This window comes from Phyllobates terribilis, unplaced genomic scaffold (genome assembly GCF_046119375.1).
Source record: "Phyllobates terribilis strain yellow unplaced genomic scaffold, ASM4611937v1 Scaffold_3__8_contigs__length_932513732, whole genome shotgun sequence".
Classification (NCBI taxonomy): Eukaryota; Metazoa; Chordata; class Amphibia; order Anura; family Dendrobatidae; genus Phyllobates; species Phyllobates terribilis.
Genome location: NW_027362763.1, coordinates 774,744,278 through 774,762,500, shown reverse-complemented (window position 1 = coordinate 774,762,500; position 18,223 = coordinate 774,744,278). Strand labels below are relative to the sequence as shown.

The 18,223-nt window shown below is 43.3% G+C and overlaps 1 protein-coding gene across 1 annotated transcript in view; it reads right to left on the bottom strand.

Moving 5' to 3' along the window:
* Positions 1-18,223, bottom strand: part of FERMT1 (FERM domain containing kindlin 1) — a 79,967-nt gene that overhangs the window by 44,240 nt on the left and 17,504 nt on the right. The window lies entirely within an intron of this gene.

Here is an 18,223-nt window from a genome sequence, read left to right as displayed (position 1 = left end):
TTATCAATTTTTCCAGAAAAAAATACTCATTCCTCTTATTAAGAGCACTCTGTCGTTTCTCTAAGATGCCGGAAAAGGTGTACATCGGAACTAGCCGTGGATGCATGTTCAGCACGTTACCTATTAGGGGTTTTCTCTAAAACAATCTGGAACACTTGCTTCACTGGACACTGTTCTCTCCTCTTTCCTTTCTCTACTTGTGCTGTCGGTACACTGAGGAAGGTCACTTTGAGACCGAAACGTCTATTTTTTACTTGCAATTAAAATCAAGAAATACGTTCACTTTGAGTGCCAAGTTTTTTCATATATTTTATTGGTTTTGGACCCTACTTGAGCACCAACCAGGAGTGCTGGGATTTATTCCTAATCAATATCACAGACAGCGATTCTTTACTGAGCGAGCCTTCTCTCCAAGCAGTTTGCCTATTGGCCTATAGCCCATCCCAACCTTGTGCAGGTCTACATATTTGTTTCTGGTGTCCTTAGACAGCTCATTAGTCTTGGCCATGGTGGAGAGGTTGGAGTGTGATTGATTGAGTGAGTGGACAGGTGTCTTTTATACAGGGAATGAGTTCAAACAGGAGCAATTAATACAGGTAATGGTTGCAGAGTAGGAGAGCTTCTTAAAGAAAAACTAACAGGTCTGTGAGAGCCAGAATTCTTGCTGGTTGGTAGGTGATCAAATACTTATTTCATGCAATAAAATGCAATTTAATTATTTAAAAATCATACAATGTGATTTTCTGGTTTTTATTTTTAGATTCTGTCTCTCACAGTTGACGTGTACCTACGATAAAAATTACTGACCTCTCCACTCTTTGTAGATTGGAAAACTTGCAAAATCGGCATATCTTATTATTACCATCAAGTAAGTGAGTAAATAAAATATATCACATTTAAATCTAATTCATATATAATCTTTATTATGAGTGAACACACACAACAACAGAAAAAATTCCATAAAATAACCCAATTAAAACCCAGTTAAAAAAGACTAGAAAGTGGAACAGTGTGGTATGACATATAGATGCACAACAGTAAGTATAGCATATTAGTAACAATTGTATAACAGGTATTAGGTCATAAATCGACCTTATACATAATCCTTATATACACAGAGATGAACAGATGTTTATATCAACATATCTTTTTTACTCCAATAGGAGCTTAAGACATTTACTAGTTAAATCATCCAATACAGAACTATGCGCCTATCAACACAGCCGGTCTTTCAGGTGAGGGCTTCACTACAAATACCACCAAGGGACACTGCCCCTGTTCCCCCTGACGAAGGCACGGTGCCGAAACGCGCTTAGGGGTACTGCACAGTGTGGTGGTGCACAATATGGCACATGGTCTGTATCTATCCTGATCTGTTTGCTAGATGCTGTTTGGCTCATTGGGGGTTGCTATTTAGCTTTGAATCACTGACTGAGATAAAATATAACCTTTAATAAATTATTAAAAACACAATAATTTCTACCATGATTTTATACAGTCTTATCCGTTCCAGCCAAATCTTTAGCTAGACCCGGATATTAATATTAAAATATCTCACTGGGCTTAACCATACTCAATGGGGATTTTCCTATTGTTGATTAATAGTACTTCGATAAATATTATGAAATCTTTTTAACTCCACTGTATATAACAATATATTACACTTTGCCCTCAATAGCCTGTTACAAATTGGCAAAGTGAACATAAATCCCTTACAAATCAGTGTGCGTAATCAATTCAACACTATTCTCAATACTGGTATGGTATAATAAAATCCACAGCACACTGTACCAACAACTACTCCTGATCTAGATCATTATACATCTTGTGTCAAACCTAGCCAATTATTCTGCGGACAAATTATTATTCTGCGGACAAATTATGTTGGAACATAGATAGTCCGGGTGACTATCTATTAATCTAGTCACTCCTCAAATATTCCCTCATGTGCAGCGCTCATTTGTCACTACCTCATAACTGTCCACTGTTATCAGGGTTATAGGACTCTTATATACTCAATCTCCTCTTAGCCCTATTCCCCTTCTATTTCCATCCTTGACGCGTTTCACCCAGCATTTTTTCCTGGGTACATCAGGAGGTATATGTTATTTTACGCAAAGCTGTGCTGTCACATATAGGAGCTATTTCCCCGGCATCAATGCTAGCCGCATTCGGCGGCACGGACGTTGAACATTTAAAGACTACACTCCGCCCCTCTTCCTCTGACGCGCATTCCCTCCGGCCAGTCAAGGACTCTCTCTCTCTACCAATCACACATAGCCACGCAGACAGGGAATGCCAAAGTGTCATGGGGGCTGCAGAGGTATCCTAGAGACCAAACATCACGGTGAAGCTACGGATCTATTTAACCGCTTGTTACCCGGTCAGTATTATTCTTCATTCAATATATACTACATACCCTCAATTTCCACAAACAACCTCTAGATGACTAATATTCTAGAGAGGTATTGGGACGTCCTAAAAATGGATCTAGAAATAGGAAATAAGGTAACATCGAAAGCTTCGGTTACATACCAAAGAGGTCGGAATTTAAAAGATTGTCTAGTCCACAGCCATCTACAACCAAGACAAACTAATCCAACATGGCTTAATCGTACAGTGATCACAGGAACTTTCAGATGTGGATCATGTAAGGCTTGTGAGTATGTAGTTAAAAGTAATTCATTTGTTAGTGATGTGACTGAAAAGAAATATTCAAATAAGGATTTCATTAACTGGCAAACTGAAGGCCTGGTCTATCTTGTAAAATGTGATTGCCCTTAAAACTATGTTGGCAAAACTGTTCGATAATTTAGAAGAAGGATTTTAGAACATGTGGGGGATGTGAGAAGGAAGGAGGATACCCCTATTGCAAGACATACAGTACAGACCAAAAGTTTGGGCACACCTTCTCATTTAAAGATTTTTCTGTATTTTCTTGACTATGAAAATTGTACATTCACACTGAAGGCATCAAAACTATGAATTAACACATGTGGAATTATATACTTAACAAAAAAAGTGTGAAACAACTGAAAATATGTCTTATATTCTAGGTTCTTCATAGTAGCCACCTTTTGCTTTGATGACTGCTTTGCACACTCTTGGCATTCTCTTGATGAGCTTCAAGGGGTAGTCACCAGAAATGGTTTTCACTTCACAGGTGTGCCCTGTCAGGTTTAATAAGTGTGATTTCTTGCCTTATAAATGGGGTTGGGACCATCAGTTGTGTTGTGCAGAAGTCTGGTGGATACACAGCTGATAGTCCTACTGAATAGACTGTTAGAATTTGTATTATGGCAAGAAAAAAGCAGCTAAGTAAAGAAAAACGAGTGACCATCATTACTTTAAGAAATCAAGGTCAGTCAGTCCGAAAAATTGGGCAAACTTTGAAAGTGTCCCCAAGTGCAGTTGCAAAAAACCATCAAGCGCCACAAAGAAACTGGCTCACATGAGGACCGCCCCAGGAAAGGAAGACCAAGAGTCACCTCTGCTTCTGAGGATAAGTTTATCTGAGTCATCAGCCTCAGAAATCGCAGGTTAACAGCAGCTCAGATTAGCGACCAGGTCAATGCCACATAGGGTTCTAGCAGCAGACACATCTCTACAACAACTGTTAAGAGGAGACTTTGTGCAGCAGGCCTTCATGGTAAAATAGCTGCTAGGAAACCACTGCTAAGGACAGGCAACAAGCAGAAGAGACTTGTTTGGGCTAAAGAACACAAGGAATGGACATTAGACCAGTGGAAATCTGTGCTTTGGTCTGATGAGTCCAAATTTGAGATCTTTGGTTCCAACCACCATGTCTTTGTGCGACGCAGAAAAGGTGAACAGATGGACTCTACATGCCTGGTTCCCACCGTGAAGCATGGAGGAGGAGGTGTGATGGTGTGGGGGTGCTTTGCTGGTGACACTGTTGGGGATTTATTCAAAATTGAAGGCATACTGAACCAGCATGGCTACCACAGCATCTTGCAGCGACATGCTATTCCATCCGGTTTGCGTTTAGTTGGACCATCATTTATTTTTCAACAGGACAACGACCCCAAACACACCTCCAGGCTGTGTAAGGGTTATTTGACCAAGAAGGAGAGTGATGGGGTGCTACGCCAGATGACCTGGCCTCCACAGTCACCAGACCTGAACCCAATCGAGATGGTTTGGGGTGAGCTGGACCGCAGAGTGAAGGTAAAAGGGCCAACAAGTGCTAAGCATCTCTGGGAACTCCTTCAAGATTGTTGGAAGACCATTTCCGATGTCTACCTCTTGAAGCTCATCAAGAGAATGCCAAGAGTATGCAAAGCAGTCATCAAAGCAAAAGGTGGCTACTTTGAAGAACCTAGAATATAAGACATATTTTCAGTTATTTCACACTTTTTTGTTAAGTATATAATTCCACATGTGTTAATTCATAGTTTTGATGCCTTCAGTGTGAATGTACAATTTTCATAGTCAACAAAATACAGAAAAATCTTTAAATGAGAAGGTGTGTCCAAACTTTTGGTCTGTACTGTATATGGCATAAACATGCAGGAAATGTTAGTATGATCAGGTTTCAGGGAATTGAAAAGGTGCAGTCGTCCCCAATGGGAGGAGATCATCATAACTGTATACTTAGAAAAGAGACCCAATGGATTCACAGACTAAAAACTATGACTCCACTGGGTTTGAATGAGAATATCTAATTTATTCCCTTTATATGAGAATTAGGAAATTGTTGAGGTTCTCTTAAAATCAAATTAAATACTAAATATAGGTAGATCAATAGTTTGCCCTGTATGGAATCTGTGTAAGAGAATACAATTTGTTTGTGGAAATTGAGGGTATTTAGTATATATTGAATGAAGAATAATACTGACGTGGGAATGAGCGGTTAAATAGATCCGTAGCTTCACTGTAATGTTTGGTATCTAGGATACCTCTGCCACCCCCGTGATGCTTTGGCATTCCCTGTCTATGTGGCTATGTGTGATTGGTGGAGAGACAGAGAATCCTTCATTGGCCGGAGGGAATGCGCGTCAGAGGAAGAGGGGCGAAGTGTAGTCTTTAAATGTTTGGCGGCTAACATTGATGCCGGGGAAATAGCTCCTGTATGTGACAGCACAGCTTTGTGTAAAATAACATATCCCTTCTGATGTACCCAGTAAAAAACGCTGGGTGAAATGTGTCGAAGGTGGAAATAGAAGGGGAATAGGGCTAAGAGGAGATTGAGCATATAAGAGTCCTACAACCCTGACAACCATGGACAATTAAGAGGCAGTGACAAATGAGCGCTGCACATGAGGGAATATTTGAGGACTGACTAGATTAATAGTCACCCCAAATATCTATACTCCAACATAATTTGGAAAAGTGTCAGAATAATTGGCTAGGTTTGACACAAGGTGTATGTTACACGCACGCTGCTAGGTTCAGATAGGGGCGAGACAGGTTACATGAATTCTTTGGAATCCTGGGGGAACCGTTACTCAGGGTGACCATAGACCATGTGCTGCAGCTTCTCTCAGGCACACAGGGGTATTGACCCTCAGGCACAGACACGTTGGTTGTTTCACTTGCTAACCAGACACACTTGACAAGAGTCCTCATAAACGGTAGAAAAGTAGCATTTAATAAGAAGCTGCACAGGAGCAACAGGCTCCAGTGACAAACAGTACAGTTTCCCTAGCAGCACAGCAGTTCACAGTATTCCCAGTAGTACAGGACAGCACAGTTCTAATGCAAAGGCACATAAATGAACACAGCATTCTTTACAGCACAGTGAGATGGGGGGGTTTGCTGAGGGAGATGATCCTTGCGACACCATTTATTCCAGTCCTTATCTTTCTGCCTGACAATACTCTGCACTGCTAGTTCAGGAACTCTACCTGACCTGTGCTTAGCTTCATTGCTAACTTGAATCCTTTTCACATGCAGGGGCACTTCTGTGAGATACAGAACACACACACCACCTTTCTCTTTGGCTCCAGCCAAACAGTAAACAACTTCCCCACAATCCCCCTGGGGCTCTGCTAAAACACTCCCATTCTCCTGTGACAGTGTTAACCCCTCTAGTTGCTGGATGCTTCTGGAACACAACACTTCTGTCTCGTGTGCTTGTGTTACTTCTAATAGTTGCTGAATGCTTTTAAAGCAACAGCACTACTTCTGCTTGTCACACTCTGCAACAGCACTACTTCTGCATGTCACACTCTTCCCTCCTTTTTGAATGTCGTCCTCAACATTCATCTTAATTGGTTAATCTGACCAATTCTAAGACAGTGGAAAAAGTTGGATAACTTTATATACAAATTGGCATTGTGAAATTGGTATAATGTTCAAACACATTGATAACAACCTAATCTTATAACCTTTTTCTTGTAGGATGCCTGTAAGAAATAAACAATTAACACAATTAAAACAATCAACATCTCTTGAGCTGGAGCTTTTTCGTACATCTTCAACCAGCTCTCTCTCTCTATGCTTTAACAGTTCTTTGTTTCTACAAAGTCTTTTAAGGAAAATCAAAGCATGAAAACAAGTCTTTCCACCAGGCAACATCTTCCATACTGCCTCTCGGTAGTGAATACCACTCAAGTGGGCTTACCTGGTCCACTGGCAGACATACCTGTTTCCAGTCGACAGTCCTTGGCACTTGACTCGGTTCGCCAAGTGTCTCATACGTCAGCATCACGGGCCTCCTCAGTTCTTGAGTCGACATCCTCCTGGTGGGTTGTTCCTCAGAGACCATGGGTTTTTCGGTCACAGAAGTTTCTTCCACCACACTCATTTCCTGTGCTTCCTCAGATGCTCTTGGAGCTGCTTCTGTAAGTTCCTGTACTTCTCCTGAGTCGCTTGTTTCCGCACGGTCTGGTAATTCCTCTCCTTCTGAGTGTCGATTGGTCTCTTCAGGGGCTGGTGTTCGATCATCAGATCTGAATTGGACTTCATCTGTACTCATTGGTATGAACTCTGGAACCTCAAGACCTAGTTCACTCTCCTGAGGATGGTACATCCCTCTCCTTGCCGGTCTGAGAAATACAATGTTGTGTTCTTCTCCATCGGTACTTTCAAGGTCACTATCCACCTCTTTAGCTGCAGTCTGTGGTGGTCCCTTAGTCCATCTCGGACAATGTCGGTCTACTTTTGGGAAGTCTTGCTGTAGTGGGAGATAATCACAAGGTAGCAGTAAATTCCGATGGACTATTCTGGTTTTCTTGTCTCCCGTTTCCAATTGGATTTCATACACTGAGCTGTCATCAGCTTTCCTCCTTACGACCACATACACCTTGTCTTCCCTGTGCGAACAAAGTTTTCCTGGACCGCCTTTCTCACGTACGTTCTTGACTAGCACCCAGCTTCCCAGTGTCAATTCTGATCCATAACATTTTCGATCATAGTACTCCTTACCCTTGCTCTGTCCTTGTGTAACCACTTTGGACGCTATGTTGTATGCCTCTGCCATCTGTTCCTTCCATTTCCGAAAGTACTCCGGATACGTTCTGTAAGTCTCTGACACCTGAGTATCAAACATGATGTCGATTGGCAGTTTTGGCGATCGTCCATACAATAGGAAAAAGGGTGAGTAACCCGTTGCATCACTCTTTGTACAGTTATAGGCATGTACCACTTTTGACAGAGAACTCTTCCAGTCTTTGTTCTCATCAGCTGTTAAAGTGCGCAACATCGACAATAATGTCCGATTAAAACGTTCCACTTGTCCATTACCCTCTGGGTGATAGGGCGCTGTGTGGGATCTCTGAATTCTACAGTACTTTCCTAGCTTGGCAAAGAGCTGGTTCTTAAATTCTCTTCCTTGGTCATGGTGTAACCTCGTAGGGAACCCAAACCTCAAAGCAAAATCATTGAAGATCTTCTCTGTTGCTGTTTGACCCAATTTATTGGTGGTGGCATATGATTGAACAAATCGAGTGAAATGGTCCATCACCACTAAGATGTATTTGTAACCACCCTTGCACATCTCGAGATGTAGAAAGTCTATTGAGACCATCTCAAACGGATACGTAGTTTGGATGTTGCCCATAGGTGCCCGTTGATGTGTTGGGACATTTATCTTTCAGACACCCACACTCCCTGGTCACGTACCTCTCAATATCTCTCTGCATGTACGGCCAAAAGAAACATTCACGGATCAAATTTGTTGTCCTTTCCACTGCCAGGTGTCCCATGTTTTCATGGAGTTCTTTGAAGACCAACTGCCGATTTTGTCCTCCTTTACGATACAGGATACAGTCTTCATTGAAGTAGAGCTTCATCCATTCTTGAATTAAAACAGATACTGCTGGTGACTCATTGTCTCTCTCACGTTTACTTGGAAACCAATTTTGGTCCACATAAAGTAGTATTCTACCAATCATCTGATCTTCCGGTTGTGCTCTATGAATTTTCCCTTTTGGTAGTTGTTGAATAGACCGGGGGTGATCTTGTTCTCTCGCTTTTATGGTGGTTTCCACCGTCAACGGACACCACAAAGGTGTGTCTTCCTTCTGATAAGCTTGTACTGCTTGGGTAGTACTCTCAATTGCTTCCAGACTGACTTCCTCTGAGCATTCTTGCATGAACTCCTCAGGCTCTAGTGGCATTCTTGACAATCTGTCAGCATCCGCATTGCATTTTCCTGGCCTGTACTTGATGCTAAAATTGAAGTCAGCTAGTTCAGCGACACATCTCTGACCAGTTGCATTCAGTTTGGCTGTAGTAAGGACATAGGACAAAGGGTTGTTGTCAGTGTATACCTCAAACTCTTTGCTGTAGTAGAGATAATCTCTAAATCGTTCACAGATAGCCCATTTCAATGCCAGGAACTCCAATTTTCCATAATGTAGATGGTAATTCTTCTCAGCGTCTGTCAACGTTTTTCCATCTTGATGCTGATACAGGGCAGCTCCCAGTCCAACTTGAGAAGTGTCACAATGAAGAACAAATAGTAAATTGAAATCAGGATATCCTAGGATGGGTGGTTTTACCAGTTAGTCTACTAGTTCTTCCAATACCTCCTGGTGGTCTGCTGTCCAGAGAATGGCTGTTGGGATGAAACGGCGTTGTTTCTTTTAAGCCCGATCCTACCCACGTTCTTCTTTTTCTCCGTGGGTGTTGTTGTCTCTGTCCCCCCCCCCAAGAGGAGGTATAGTGGGGCGGCAATCCTGGAGAAGTTCCAAATGTAAGTACGATAGTAGGAGAGGAATCCTGATATCTGCCTCAACTCCCCGATGGTAAAGGGCCACTTGTCTTTTAAGGTCAGTACCGGAGCGATTTCTGCTGGGTCCATGGTATATCCTTCTCCGAACACAATTTTCCCTAGAAATCGGACTTGTCTTTTGAACAGTTAACACTTCTTTGGGGCCAACTTAACTCCATGTTGTTGATACCGTTGTATCAACATGTTCAACATGCTTCCGGAAGGTTTTGCTGTGTACCTCATTGTCATCCAAGTACGGCTGGCAGATATCATCCCTCAATCCTTCTAAACATGTCTCCATGCTCCTCTGGAATTCTGTTGGAGCTGAGCTGAGCCCAAACGGTATGCGGATCCACTCATATAATCCCCACGTTGTGATGAATGCTGTCAAGGGTCTACTGGACTCTTTGACAAACCCTTGGTGGTATGCCTTACCCTGATCGAGGACAGAGAACCAGGTGCTTCCTGATAGGCTATCCAGCATATCTTGGATCTTTGGTATCGGGTGTCGATCAGGTACTGACTTTCGGTTTAGTTCCCGGTAATCACAACAGAGTCTCAACGTACCGTCCTTCTTCCTAACATGGACAATAGGAGAGGACTAAGATGACTTCGACTTTTGGACCCAACCTCTGTTGATGAGATCTTGTAAATATTTTTTCACTTCACGATGTAATTGTTTTGGCACAGACATGTAACTTCTGGTTACTGGGGTCGTGTCTTTCAAATTGATTTTCAAATGCAACGACAGGATACAGCCTATATCAGTCATCTTTGGAGGACGCATGACACTCTTCTCTCAATATCTGTTTTGCTACCGCTAGATCTTCAGCACCCAAGTGTTCCAGGGATACTGGGGGATTTCAGGACCCTGAGGTGGGTTGCGCAATTTCCTCCCCTGGGCAACTCCTGTTCCTTGGTGGGGAGACTGAATTCAATGTGGACCCCTGGGCTGGTCTCACACTGGCTGGATATACCGTTTTAACGGTTTCGATGTGACCTAACACAGTCTTTGGATCCAGTCTAATTTCGTGTTTTGTAGTATTCATCACCGGTACTGTCACTCGAGCAAATCCACCAGTAGGAATTGTAAGCACAGTCAGACCTTGAACTAGGCCTTCCAGAAGTTCTGAGGAGCCTTTTGGCACAAACAGTCTTTTCTGGACTTTTCTTCCAGAGATGTGGAGTTCTACCCGGACTCCACATCTCACCCCCACCATTTGGTTTGCAGGGATGATGGTTGGGCGCAAGCCCACCTTGACTTCCTTTAGGTCCATTGTATTCTGTGCATTCTTTACACTGTGACACACATTTTCCGCCATGGCGTTGGGTATGGCGAGCGATGTGGCGATTGCATCCACCACCAACGCCCCTGTCTTGTGTTTCATGATGACCTCACTGACTACATTATAACCCAGGATAGGATCCTCTGCCACGTTCTAATCACTGGACACGAGAAAAGGTACCAAAACCTCGATGGTGTTGCTGTTCTTTCTGGCCCTGAGTTGCAAAGTCACTTGCACCCAGCCTATGAAAGGGATTTCGGTCTGGTTGACGGCTTTGCTGTGGAGTTCCACTGGTCCCAAGAATTCTTTTAGTGACCGAAGGCAAGTGTGTGGCAGGTAGGGCCTTCTCCATTCTTCATTTAAAAGGCTCGCTTGGGCTCCTGTGTCCCACAGTGCTTTTACTAGGAGTCCATCTAGCTGGCACTGTATAAAGCACCTTGCACTGATTAGGCTGATGAGGCTATCTTTACTGACTGCGGAATCCTCCTCCCAGGAGTACATTGTTTGACCTCCGCACTGGGCATTAAGTAACTGATGCCCCTTTCTCCCTTGCAGCTGTTGTAGACGGGAACACACTTGGGGATAGTAATGACGCAGCCGTTTTACCTCATTCGCCGTTCTGGGGTTTGGTGAGATTTGGATTTGTTTCTGGGGCCTCCTCCATGCAGCGGTTACCAGTCGCCCCACACTGGTAACTTCCTGTCTTTTAACCCAAACAACGGTGGCCAGTGGCATTGCTTGGCATAATGTCTTTCCTCACCACATCTTAGACAGTGGACACACACCGTACTCTGATTTGATGAACGGCATGCTTCACAAGCCGGGTATCTTCTGTTTTGGAATCCACTCCTGGGTCTGAGGGATACCGGTTTTGGCCTGGAACAAATCAACTTTTTCACCTCAATCAACTCGGCTCGCAGTTCTCCTATTACTTCCTCCCAGTCAGCGCTGGCAGGCCTCTATTTTGTTGGTGATTTAAGGTTCCCTCTTGTAGGTAGCACTGGAGGGTCTCTATGATGATTTTCAGACTGGCCACCAGGGGTCTCCAACTACAGCTGACTCATTTTGGTGATTTTAGGAGCAGAACCTTTCTTTAACTTCTGTTCGCTCTCTGACTCCAAACTAGCGGCCTCATTCATTTTTTCAATTAGGACTTCATCCAAAATACCAGGATCTTCCAGATACTGTTTCAGCTGCAACTTGATATTTTTCTGATTAATCCCGTTCCCAATGATCTCAAGAACTTCTTCTGAACTATTCCAGCAGCAAGCTTCTCTTCCGCTTCTACATCTCTGGATGCAAACAACAGTCTATCCTTCAGTTCAATTGCTCTGAACAAAAATTTTTGGGGTGATTCATTATTTTTCTGTGAGAGGTTAATGAGTCGGTGGAACAATTCTGAAGTACTCTCTTCTTTATAGTGCCCTTTTAAAATCATCTTCAGCAGTTCAGAGGTCAGTTGACTTTTCATTTCTAGCATACTACAGAGGTTCAGTCCCGGGCTGATTGCTTTCACCGCCACCTCAACGATCTCATCTAACTGGTAGCCTTTCTGTAAGCCTGCATCGATCTGGTGCAACAAGTTCCTATAAGACAGTCTCTCTTTCTGTTCACACTCTCCAATCTGTCCCAGGATCTTGAATTCTTTCTTTATGGTGATTTGTGGTGTTAGAGAGGACAGTCTCCCTGATTTATCTAACCCGAGCAGGTTAAAGGTCCTGTCTGAGTCTATCATGCGTTCAGAGGTTTTGGTCGATTCCTGCAGGGCTGTTAGGGCTTTCAATTGTTCTTTCAATTCCTGTAGTTCTGTTATGATCTGCAACAAGAACTAAGGAAAGATAAGGGAAAACTGTCGCTACAGTAAAACTAAGCTGAATCCCTACGATGTAGTGGGCTGCCTGTTCCTAGCGAAAAGACCCGCCTTAGTCCTTGGCTAGTCTGAATGAAGACCTATAGCATAAGGGGAGGGGTCCCTAAAAGTACTAAGGACTGGGACAAAAATGGGACACCTCCTAAACAGAGAAGTTGTTGCAGAACACAAAAAGACAAACAGACAAAAAAGTACTAGAGGTCCCAGAAGGACCAAACTAACTGACAGAGAAAGTTACAGAAGCACCTGGCTAGAAAGACAGTCAAACACTGAAGTCCAGCACAGCCAAAAGGGCGAAGCTGGAATATAAAGGCAGATGGTCACATGACCGCAAAACACAAGATGGAAAAAACAAATAGGAGGGTTCTAACAAGTTCAGTCTGTGGACGGAGATTCCCGCTTTTGGTAATTGGTGCCGCTCCTCCATCCTCCAGCTTCAACCGGGTTAGAAACTGTGTTAGTTTCTAGAGGAATGTCCCCATGACGTCTTCAGCTTCTTTCTCCCCCAGTTCATCCATTTTTGCATTAATAGAAGCTAACAGTTGCCTGCGGTTGTGTGCTTTGGTAATTTATTCTACTGACAACTTTATATCTTCTGCTACTGTTCTCAATTCTTCACAGGTTAGCTGAAGAAGCAGCTCACTAATTCTGTCCATTTGTATTTCCACATCCATTGCTGCTAGTGAGTTTTTCTTTAGGGCTGGTTCCCTTTAACTGGTGGAGCAGAGTTGAGTTGAGATGCTGTGCTGCTGTGTTTTTCCAGACACTTTTCCTCTTCTCCCTCTGCACGCTAATTCCCGCTCAGGATTCCTCGTATGGGCCACCAAAGTTACACGCATGCCGCTAGTTTCAGATAAGGGTGAGACAGGTTACATGAATTCTTTGGAATCCTAGGGGAACCGTTACTCAGGGCGACGATAGACCATGTGCTGCAGCTTCTCTCAGGCACACAGGGGTATTGACCCTCAGGCACAGACACGTAGGTTGTTTCACTTGCTAACCAGACACACTTGACAAGAGTCCTCATAAATGGTAGAACAGTAGCATTTAATAAGAAGCCGCACAGGAGCAACAGGCTCCAGTGACAAACAGTACAGTTTCCTTAGCAGCACAGCAGTTCACAGTCTTCCCAGTAGTACAGGACAGCACAGTTCTAATGCAAAGGCACATAAATGAACACAGCATTCTTTACAGCACAGTGAGATAGGGGGGGGTTGCTGAGGGAGATGATCCTTGCGACACCATTTCTTCCAGTCCTTATCTTTCTGCCTGACAATACTCTGCACTGCTAGTTCAGGAACTCTACCTGACCTGTGCTTAGCTTCACTCCTAACTTGAATCCTTTTAACTTGCAGGGGCGCTTCTGTGAGATACAGAACACACACACCACATTTCTCTTCAGCTCCAGCCAGACAGTAAACAACTTCCCCACAATCCCCCTGGGGCTCTGCTAAAACATTCCCCTTCTCCTGTGACTGTGTTAACCCCCTAGTTGGTAGATGCTTCTGGAGCACAACACTTCCTGTCTCATGTGCTTGTGTTATTTCTAATAGTTGCTGAATGCTTTTAAAGCAACAGCACTACTTCTGCATGTCACATGTATAATGATGTAGATCTGGAGTAGTTGTTGATACAGTGTGCTGTGGATTTTATAATACCAGCCAGTATTAAGAATAGTGTTGGATTGATTACGCACACTGATTTGTAAGGGATTTATGTTCACTGAGCCAATTTGTAACAGGCTATTGAGGGCAAAGTGTAATATAGTGTTATATACAGTGGAGTTAAATAGATTTAATAATATTTATCGAAGTATTATTAATCAACAATAGGAAAATCCCCATTGAGTATGGTTAAGCCCAGTGAGATATTTTAATATTAATATCCGGTTCTAGCTAAGAATTTGGCTGGAACGGATTAGACTGTATAAAAGCATGGTGGAAATTATTGTGCTTTTAATAATTTATTAAAGGTTATATTTTATCTTAGGAGTCCACCTCAGTCAGTGATTCATGTTATTTATTGGACTCTAATATTGTGGAGTTCAAGGTCCTCAGTCAGTGAATTTTTTACTATTTAGCTTTGCCTGAATCACTTTATAGCTGAGCACTAGTTCTATATTGGATGATTTAACTAGTAAATGTCTTAAGCTCCTATTGGAGTAAAACAAGATATGTTGATATAAACATCTGTTCATCTCTGTGTATATAAGGATTATGTATAAGGCCTATTTATGACCTAATACCTGTTATACAATTGTTACTAATGTGCTATACTTACTTGTAAAGGTTATCAATGTGGTGCACTTATATGTCATACCACACTGTTTCAGTTTCTGGTCTTTCTTTAACTGGGTTTTAATTTGGTTATTTTATGGATTTTTTTCTGTTGTGTGTGTTTACTCATAACAAAGATTATATTTGAATTAGATTTAAATTAAATTTAGATATATTTTATTTACTTGGTGGTAATAATTAGTGATTAGCGAATATGTTCGAAATCCGATCTCAGATGTTAAGTTCGACACGAATGTGGCACATTCGGATTCGTGATCGGAAAGGTGAGAATTTTTTTTTAAATTCGGGAAAATCTGTAAAGTTCGGTGAATTTACGTGGTTACGGGCAACTACTGCGTTTTTTACAGTTTTGCTACCATAGTGCTTGCGTATGATGAGCGGGGAGACGTGGCAGATGAGTGGGGGCGCTGGTGAAAGCTCAGAACAGGTCAGATCAGCGACACGCTGTTTTGTTTTTTTTTCCTTCCTATAGGCAGTAACTTCAAGTCAGGAAAGCGCAGGTAGCCAATCAGAGTGCAGGAAGCATCCACAGTGTCCCAGACACATGGGCTTCTGCAATTGGCTGCTGAAAACACATGTTCTCTCCATATAAAAACCGGCCATGTTCCCTCAGTGCCATTTTATGCTCCTGCACCCAGCTCCTGTGTAATGAGATATTATCTAGATAGATGGGCGCTTCTGTGGAGGTCAGATAGTGTAGATAAGTCCTGTGCTGTGTACCTACCTGTTCAATCAACCTTGCAGCCTTTTTTTTGTTTTTGTGCAATTACTGCGATTCTCACAGAAAGAGCAGGGTGTATGACTCAGAACAGTGCTGTGCATCGGTTGTACTATGCTCCATGCAGACCTTCAATATATTTTTGCACTTGCTAATGTGATAAAGTAAGCAAGCCCTTGTAGGCCACTTTTTGATTTTGTGAGGTTGAAATTCAGCTATCTGCAGAGCTTGTCAGTGCAGAGCTTCTTAGTGCAGAGTACAAAAAACTTTTTTTTTTCATTTGCTAATATGATAGTGCAAACTGTGTTAGCCCAGTTTGTCATTTTTTTGGTGGATGAACTTCCGCTTTATGCACAGTAAAATAATTTTTTTTTTCTGTTGCTAGCCACAGTCCACCAAAGATTTTTTGTGTCGCAGACGTGTTACACTCTGCTATAAGCCACCTAGTGCTTTTAGTGGCGGTGAAATTTAGCTGTATTCAGAGCTTGTGCAGAGTCTGAAAAATCTATTTTTTGCTCTAGCTAATGTTATACAGCAGCCTAGATCTGAGTTTGAAATAGTTTGGAGAATATCTCCTATGTTATACAGGCCTCATCCACAGTAAAAAAAGACTTTGGTTCCTAATGTTATACAGCAGGGACGTCTCAGTTTGAAATAGTTTGGAGAATATTTCCTATGTTATACAGGCATCATCCCCAGTAAAAAAAATACTTTGTTCGGTTTTTAACACTATACAGCAGGAACATCTCAGTTTGAAATAGTTTGGAGAAAATCTCCTATGTTATATCATCCACAGTTAAAAAAAATACTTTGTTCAGTTAGTAACAATACAAGCCATATCTTACCTTGTCATTTAGTGCCGCTGAAATTCAAGTGTGTGCAGAGCTGTTGAAGAGGAAATAATCTATTTTTGTTTTGCTAATAGCGTGCTCCTACTACAGTATCTGAGCAACATGAGTGGGAAAAAGAGAAGTCGTGGTGGAAGGGGGAATAGGCTTGGTGTTCAAGGTATATGTGGGGTAGGTGGTAATGTTAGTGAAAGCACTAGTGAACCAACACCATCATGTCCTATCCAAAGACAACTGACAACTTCTGTTACTGGACGGGCTACTCAACTCCCTTTTTTGGCAGCCGCACAGGGATGCGCCTTGTTGATAAGGGCCAGAAAGAGCAGGTGCTCCAGTGGATGGAAAACACTGCTTCAAGTGGCCTCTCCTCTTCTTTCTCCACCTCAAAATGACACACAGTACAGTCCACAGAGGTGGCACCCCAACTACCCTTGCTTCCCCCCGTGTCACAACTGTCCAAGCGCCCAACTGACTGTAGCGAACCACAGATGGGCGAGTCCAGGGTCTGCTCCAGGTTTTTCTGGGCCCCGGGCGAAAGAGTCTCAGTGGCCCCTTTAATACATACCACGATTCATGATGCACAGATACCGCAGAGAAATATATATATATATATATATATATATATATATATATATATAGTACAATGCAAAGATTTCACTTCTTACATTACATGAGTGATATCTATTGTAAATTCCACAATAGCTCAGAAACCGGCGAATCGCTCCACACAGAATACTGGCCCCCATATAAGGCCCCATACGGAATACTGGCCCCCATATAAGGCCCCATACGGAATACTGGCCCCCATATAAGGCCCCATATGGAATACTGGCCCCCATATAAGGCTCCATACGGAATACTGGCCCCCATATAAGGCTCCATACGGAATACTGGCCCCCATATAAGGCTCCATACGGAATACTGGCCCCCATATAAGGCTCCATACGGAATACTGGCCCCCATATAAGGCTCCATACGGAATACTGGCCCCCATATAAGGCTCCATACGGAATACTGGCCCCCATATAAGGCTCCATACGGAATACTGGCCCCCATATAAGGCTCCATACGGAATACTGGCCCACATATAAGGCTCCATACAGGATACTGGTCCCCTTATAAAGCTCCATACAGGATACTGGTCCCTTTATAAAACTCCATACAGGATACTGGCCCCCATTTAACACTCCATACAGGATACTGGTCCCCTTATAATGCTCCATACAGGATACTGGCCCCCATATAATGCTGCATGCAGGCTGTTACCCACCACATAATGCCCCATACAGGCTGTCCCCCCCTTATAATGCTCCATGCAGGCTGTTACCCCCCACATAATGCCCCATACAGGCTGTCCCCCCCCTTATAATGCTTCATGCAGGCTGTTGCCCCCACATAATGCACTATGCAGGCTGTCCCCCCCCCTTATAATGCCCCATGCAGGCTGTTCCCCCCCTTATAATGCCCCATGCAGGCTGTCACCCCCTCTCTCTATAATGCCCCATGCAGGCTGTCACCCCCTCTCTCTATAATGCCCTATGCAGGATGTCACCCCATCTCTCTATAATGCCCCATGCAGGCTGTCACCCCCTCTCTCTATAATGCCCCATGCAGGATGTCACCCCCCATATAATGGCCCATGCAGGCTGTTCCCCCCCTTATAATGCCCCATGCTGGCTGTCACCCCCCGGGTGCGCCGGGTGCTGACGCCGGACCTGGGCGATTCTGTAGAACTGTTCACCCATTCTATACCATAGGCATCAGAAGGGTACTCTAAACATTCACAGAGTCAAGAAGAGGAGGAAAGCATCTGCACCGATGTCCAAGATTTTCTTATGTTGGATTCGGGGCAGGACAGAGTGGGATCAGAGCAAGTTCCTGACCCTAGTCACCAGACGTTAACTACCGGGGAGGGAGGTGATCCTGATGAGACTCAGATACCTGAGGCTCATGCAGACTGTACTGTACTGTCAGGGCAACAAGAGGAGAAGGGTCACTCTGAGGGCGAGGAATGGGATAACATATT